At 67.0% G+C, this 6,000-nt stretch overlaps 1 protein-coding gene across 3 annotated transcripts in view; it reads left to right on the top strand.

Moving 5' to 3' along the window:
* The first annotated feature begins 1,679 nt into the window (after window positions 1–1,679).
* The window catches only part of ARVCF (ARVCF delta catenin family member), a 30,533-nt gene continuing 26,212 nt past the window's right edge, over window positions 1,680–6,000 (top strand). Inside the window, exon 1 of one of the 3 annotated variants that reach the window (XM_086349291.1) lies at window positions 1,680–1,895. The gene's annotated coding sequence lies outside the window, so the exon portion shown is untranslated. The remainder of the gene's footprint in view (window positions 1,896–6,000) is intronic. The other 2 variants (XM_086349289.1, XM_086349285.1) reach the window with 2 other exon arrangements.

Genomic DNA, 6,000 nt, shown 5'->3' with positions numbered 1-6,000 from the left:
TCCACTCCACTGTTGTGCTGCCTCATCTGTGCTAGTCCCGGAAGTCCACAGAAACCCTTTGCAGGCAAGGAAAGCAACGACTCCCTGTGTCCCGGGGCTCTCCCTGTTCCGGGGTTCCCCGGGTCCAAGGGCTCTTCCTGTCCCGGGACTCCCCAGGCCCCCTGTGTCCAGGGCTCTGCCTGACCTTGGGCTCCCCGTGTCCCAGAGCTCCCGTGTCCAAGGTCTCCTCCTGTCCCAGGGCTCCCCATGTCTCAAGGCTCCCCCTGTCCTCGGGCTCCCCGTTGTCCGAGGACTCCTGACCAGCAGGTGGCAGACCCAGCGAGAGACATTCAGTCCTCCTCCCACCACCTGGCAAGAGAGTCAAGCTGGGTGGTGCCAGTGATTCCCCTCCAGGCAGCTGGATTCTGCAGTCCAGCTGAGAGGTGGTAGTGTTGGATAAGCAGAATCTGGGGTTTGGAGGCAAGTGGCAATGCCCAGGAGGACAACAGGCAGCAGCCGCAGAGTGATCTGCCCCAAACCACTGGGCCCAGAGGTGCAGGACCCCTAGTGACCAAGCCCTCCTGACCAGCACCTTCCCATTATCTGCAAAGGGGATGCAGCCATGCTTGGGTTGGGGAGGTGGAAATCCCACTCCGCTGTCAGCCAATGAAATGGGTCAGGGTAGGGGTCTCAGGGCCACCACGGGTTCCCTGTCACCCTACCTCTGAACACATACATCCTTAGATGGGAGATCATGACCTCGTGTGGTCACCCTTTTGACTTCAAGCATCTGCAGCTGGTGGGAACTTCTAACATCCAGCTGAAACCTGGCCCTCCCTGCAGCATTTCACACATGCCCGAGGGATGGCCCTACAAAACTGGCCAGAAGCCAGGTAGAGGGTGGGTGAGAGGGGGAGACGGGGCTCCTGGGCCCTGTGGCGATGGGCCAGGGGCGGAGGCCCCCTTCCCTGAACTCTGACTCCTTCCAGCCCCCATCTGCAGCCTGGGTCAGGGAAGGAAGCCAGTCCCGCGGGCCCTGCTGGGTGGGCGAAGCCCACGGTGTTGTAAATTCACCCCTGAAGGAGGAGAAAAGCCACCGTTCCCCGAGGGGTCCCACCCATTCGGATCTCCACAGTGGGAACGCTAGAGCGATGAGGGTGGGAGACCGCCCAGATGGACTGGGTTGGGGCCCCACCGCCTCCTCCCAGTGACCTACAGCTGGCGAGAACCTCTCTACGCCTCGGGCCTCGGTGGGCTTCCCGTCTGTAAAACGGGAGAGCAGCAGAACGCTCCCTCGCGAACTGTGGGGAACACAACTGGTGCCGATGGGCGGGCACGGCGTGCAGCCAACAGCAGGCGCTGGAGGAGGATACCCAGGAACTGGGGGTGATGATAGAGCCGACCGGCCCAAGTCCTGGGATGGGGCGCCAGGCCTGCCCGGCTCCCCACGCGGGCCGCATGGCCTGGGCACGTCCTCGAAGGCGGCCGGGAGAGGACGGCCAGCAGCCCGGGCCACAGCCGCATAGGTCCCGGCAGGTGCCCCGGCCTCCGCCGCTCCACGAGGGGCCGTGATCGGCAGAGACGGACACCCCCAGCGCCCAATGGCAAGCCGGCGTCCCTTCGCGCTCGTCCAATCGGCGCCGGTTGCCGGGCCTCCCGACCAATGAGAACAGTGGCGGCGGCGGGGAGGGGCGAGGGTCTCGGCGCCGGCAGGCCGGCTTTGCGCACGGGCCGCGCAAGGGGCGGAGGGCTGGCCAGGGTTGCGCGGGGCGCTGAGGGTGCGCCCCGCACCGGCGCGATCGGAGGCCCCCGGACGGTCATCCGCGCCCTCCCGGGGACGCCGCGCGCCGAGGGACCGGCGGACGCCCGTCTGGGGCGGGGGCCGTGCTGCGGCGCCGCCCACAACCGCGCTCCAGGTAGGCTCCGGCCGGGAACCCGGGTCGGGGTCGGGGCCGGCATCCGGGCTGCGGGCCGGGCAAGGGCTGGAATCGAGGTCTGGGCAGGGGTCAGTGCCGGGAGTCCAGGCCAGCCCCGCTCCACCCGCACCGCGCGGCGGTGCGCGAGATCCCGGACCGGCGGGGGCGGGTCCCTTTGTGCGCGGCCTGGGGTCCTGCCCGGCCGGCCGTGCGCCTCGCTCCGCGCACCCCTCCGGTCGCGGTGCAGCCTGAGCCGTGTCCCCCCTACTCGACCGGGCGCCTTGGGCCGGCGCCACGCAGCCACGGAAACTTTCCATCGGCCGAACCGATCAGGGGCTGGGGAACTTTCCCGGGGCTGCTAGCTGCAGGGAAGCACCCGCACGGCGGGGACGGGGAATGCCCGGGCGCCGGCGCCGCGCCCGCCGCCCAGAGGACAAGGGAGGGAACGCTGCCCGGGGTCCCTGCCCGGAGCCCCAACCTGGCTCCCCATCCTCGCCTCCCCTGCGCCCCGCTGGTGGGTCCCCAACCGCTGGTGTGAGGCGCGTTCCCCCCGACCCGGAATGGGGCTCGGACCAGATTGGCTGTTATCCTGAGCACGCAGCCGGAGATCCCCAGCCTGCCTCTTTTGATCTTAAATAATTAAATATTGGGTTATTACAACATGTCACCATTTCTAACCTCTGCATAACGTGTCACAGTGAAAACAGGAGTTGGAGACTCCCGTGCCCCTTTCCCTTTAACCCAAAGGTTTTAGGAACAAGGAGAAAAGCTGCTCCGAGGGTCTCATTCCGTGTGAAACCCCCTCTCCCCCGCACCCCTTTCACAGGTCACCCGAGTCGCCATGCAGGGCATGCGCCAGGTGAGGGTCTGTGAGCCCAGGGGCGTCCTTCCGATGAGGGCATGCCCAGCCCCACACTGGGAGCCTTGGGGTCCAGGCTCCCGCAGGTCCTCCTGGCCCAAGCAGGTCGCACCTGCCCTGTCTCAGTGTATCTGGACGCGCAGCAGTTCCCAAGCAGGCGGTCTGGGTCTGGGGTTCGGCCACAGCGTGTGGAGCCGAGAATCTGGCTCTTGTGTTTTCCCGCAGCCTCGCCCGTCCCTTCCACAGCGCCCTGTCTCTCCCCCATCGCCCACACCCCCAAGTCTGAGGTCCACCGGCACCCAGCCCAGGGCCGGCCATAGAGCACGCACTGCACTCAGGACTCTGGTCTAGCCCTGGCCTGGGGAGGAGGTCCCACAAGCACAGCCCGGCTAGCCCCTACCCTGCTCTCCACAGGGGCATGATGCCTGCTAACCACATGCCTCCTGGGGGAGCAGGGCCCGCCCTCAGTCCTGCCAGGCTAGAGCTGCACCCCCCCACACACCCAGCCTGGGCCACATGCCTCCCCCCAGGGTGGCCCCTCAGGTCGCTTCTCGGACCCAGGGGTCCCTCTGCATCTCCCAGTTTCCCTGGGGGCTGCACCACCAGCCCCATCTGTGCTGCACAGGATTCAGGTGGGTTCCCTCTCTTCCACCCCTGGGCCACCAGTGAGATCCTCCACCTCCAAGAGGAGCCAAGGGGCGAATGGAGACACCAGCCCATCTGAACCAGCGGAGGGAGGGAGGGGACAGCCGGGGCGGGGGTCCTGGGGGTAAGTGCTGTGGGGTGCCAGGGAGGTGGCCAGGGTTCCCGGGGCTTTCCCCAGCAGTGGCTCAGATGAGCAGTGGCTCATCAAAACTCAAATGAGGTGTCAGCCACTCCGCAGGAACCCCAGAGTCAGAGCGTAAGTGGGAACTAGGGGTCGGAGAGTTACTGGGGGGACTCAGGGTCAGAGAGGAACTGCGGCAACTCAGGGTCAGAGAGTAACCAGCGGGACTCGGGGTCCAAGAATAAGCAGGGGGAGTCAGGGTCAGGAGCCCCTTCCTGGGGCTTCTCCCGGGAGGGCTGCACAGCCCACCTGCCCGGAGCTGGGGGGCATCCTCATCACTCGCGGGGCCCCTCCCCCTTGCCCCCCCCACCCCCCGCCCCGGGTGGTGGGAGGCGGTGGGTGTGAGGCACAGCCCTCACCGAGGCCCTGGCGCACCCTGAGCGCCGGCGCCCTCCAGCAGAGCAGGCACAAGCTGAGTGCAGCCACCAGAGGGCGCCCGGGGCCGCCACAGCCAGCAAGAGCGGCTCCACCCAGCCCCCCAGTGCGAGGGTGGGGGGAGTGGGGGGGGGGAGGACCTCTTCCCCAGGCGCCCAGAAGCACTCACTGGAGCTTTGCTCTGTCCGGGTCCCCTGCCCAGAGTGGGAAGCTGGAGAGGGCAAGGCCCCTGGGTACTGGACACAGCAGGGGGAGCAGGCTGGGGCCGGGCTCCCAGTGGCCATCCTGTCATGCACGGCCCCTGGGTCCAGGCCAGGCCTCAGTGCCAGCCACTCAACACCAGGCCATGCCTCTCTGCCTCAGTGTCCTGGGGGGCATAGAGGGCACAGCCAAAGGGGGTCCTTTCAAGATGCACAGAGTGACCAGTGGCCAGCAGGGGCTGGCCAGGATTTCCATGGTGGAGCAGGATTCCAGACAGGGCAAGCTTGGGCTCCTCACCACCCTTCATGGCCCAGAGCTGCTGGCCCATCCCCCCCAGCCCAAGCCCCATCCCCCATCCCCCCATCCCCCCCAGCACCCAACCTGGGCCCCATCCCCCCGGCCCCCAACCTGGGCCCCATCCCCCCAGCCTGAGCCCCATCCGTCCATCCCCCATCCCTGGCCCCAGCCCGGGCCCTACACCCCTCCAGACTGGGATTGTGCCGTGGGGGCTCCCTCACACTGCCAGGTGTCTCTGGTCTGTGCTTGCTATCCTGGCTCTTGGCCGGCCTCTGCAGGGGGTTCCTGCCCAGCCAGGGGCACCACAGGCCTTTCCGGGGCAGGAGCAGCCCTCTCGGACCCCGGGCTATTGGTGCAGGGTCCTTGTCCGGCAGGGACCCCCGAGCCCGCTGACCAGCTCTGAGGGTTGCTGAGGAGGGCTCCCTGCGACAGGCACCCTCAGCCTCGCAGCACAAGCCCCACCGCTGCTGCTGCCTTCACGTCTCAGGCCTGCCCGTCTGTCTGTCCATCCACAGCCCCAGGGCTCTTAAGAGGCTCTGCCCCCAGCACCCTAGGGTACAGTGCTGCCGAGGTGAGGTGCCCTGGGCACGCAGACCCCGCCCAGGTCCACGCCCACCACGCACCATCCAGACCCTCCCGGTTCTCAGTCCTTCTCGCCCTGAAGATGCCCCCCACCCCTACACCAGCCTGGACCCCGGGTTGCCTCTGCTTTGGTGGCTTCTTGGCCCACTGGAGCCCCCGAGGTGGGAGCCCTGTTCTTCCCGTGGTTGGGTGGTTATCAAGACTGATAATAAAGGCACGTTGTTCTCGTGGGACGAGGTCTTTGTCAACGCTTAAGCCAGAAGCAGTTGCGCCCCAGACATATCACATTCGGAGCAAACGCTGATTCCTGACCTCGGTGGGGGCCGCAGGTCCTGCCACGAGCGGGCAGACTCCCAACCATGCCTCCCTCCCAGGCACTCACGCACACACATGTACACACGTGCACGCACATGCCTGGCTTGGGCCCTCCCCCCCGCCCCCCGCCTTCTTTCTTGCCTCTGGCCCTGGCCTCCTGCTCTCCTGTCACAATCCTGCCCCAACTGGACACCCTTCCCCTTGTTGAAGGGGCTGCCAGGAGCCAGAAGGCCGCACCCTCAGGCCCCTGAATGAGCCATGTCCGCAAGGAAAGGTTGGATGGAGGCTTGAGACCACTTGGGTGACACTGCGGAGCCGGGGGGGAGTTCCCGTCACTGTGATCCCCGGAGGGGCCTGCCGCCCGTCACACCACCCTGTTTTTCATTTTTCAGCAGTATTGCCAGGCCTGGCTGCAAGCAGAGAGAGGGGAGGCGTCCCCAGGCCTGGACACAGGGAGGGGAGGCATCCCCAGCACCCTGGCTGAGACAGGCAGCTGCAAGGTCCTTGGTCTGGGCCTGGGAGGCTCGCTGCCTGCCTACGAGGCACACGGATGGGGCCAGCCTCAGGGGACCTGGGGGAGGTGGGGCGTGGACCCCTGCACTGGCCTTGGTGTGGGAGCATATCACAGCAGAGCGCGCCCAGCCTCGGGA

This window comes from Bos grunniens, chromosome 17 (assembly GCF_055505025.1).
Source record: "Bos grunniens cultivar Pamir isolate PY7600 chromosome 17, Bosgru_T2T1.0, whole genome shotgun sequence".
NCBI lineage: Eukaryota > Metazoa > Chordata > Mammalia > Artiodactyla > Bovidae > Bos > Bos grunniens.
The sequence above is the reverse complement of the archived record's forward strand: the minus strand, read 5'-3'. Positions and strand labels throughout refer to the sequence as shown.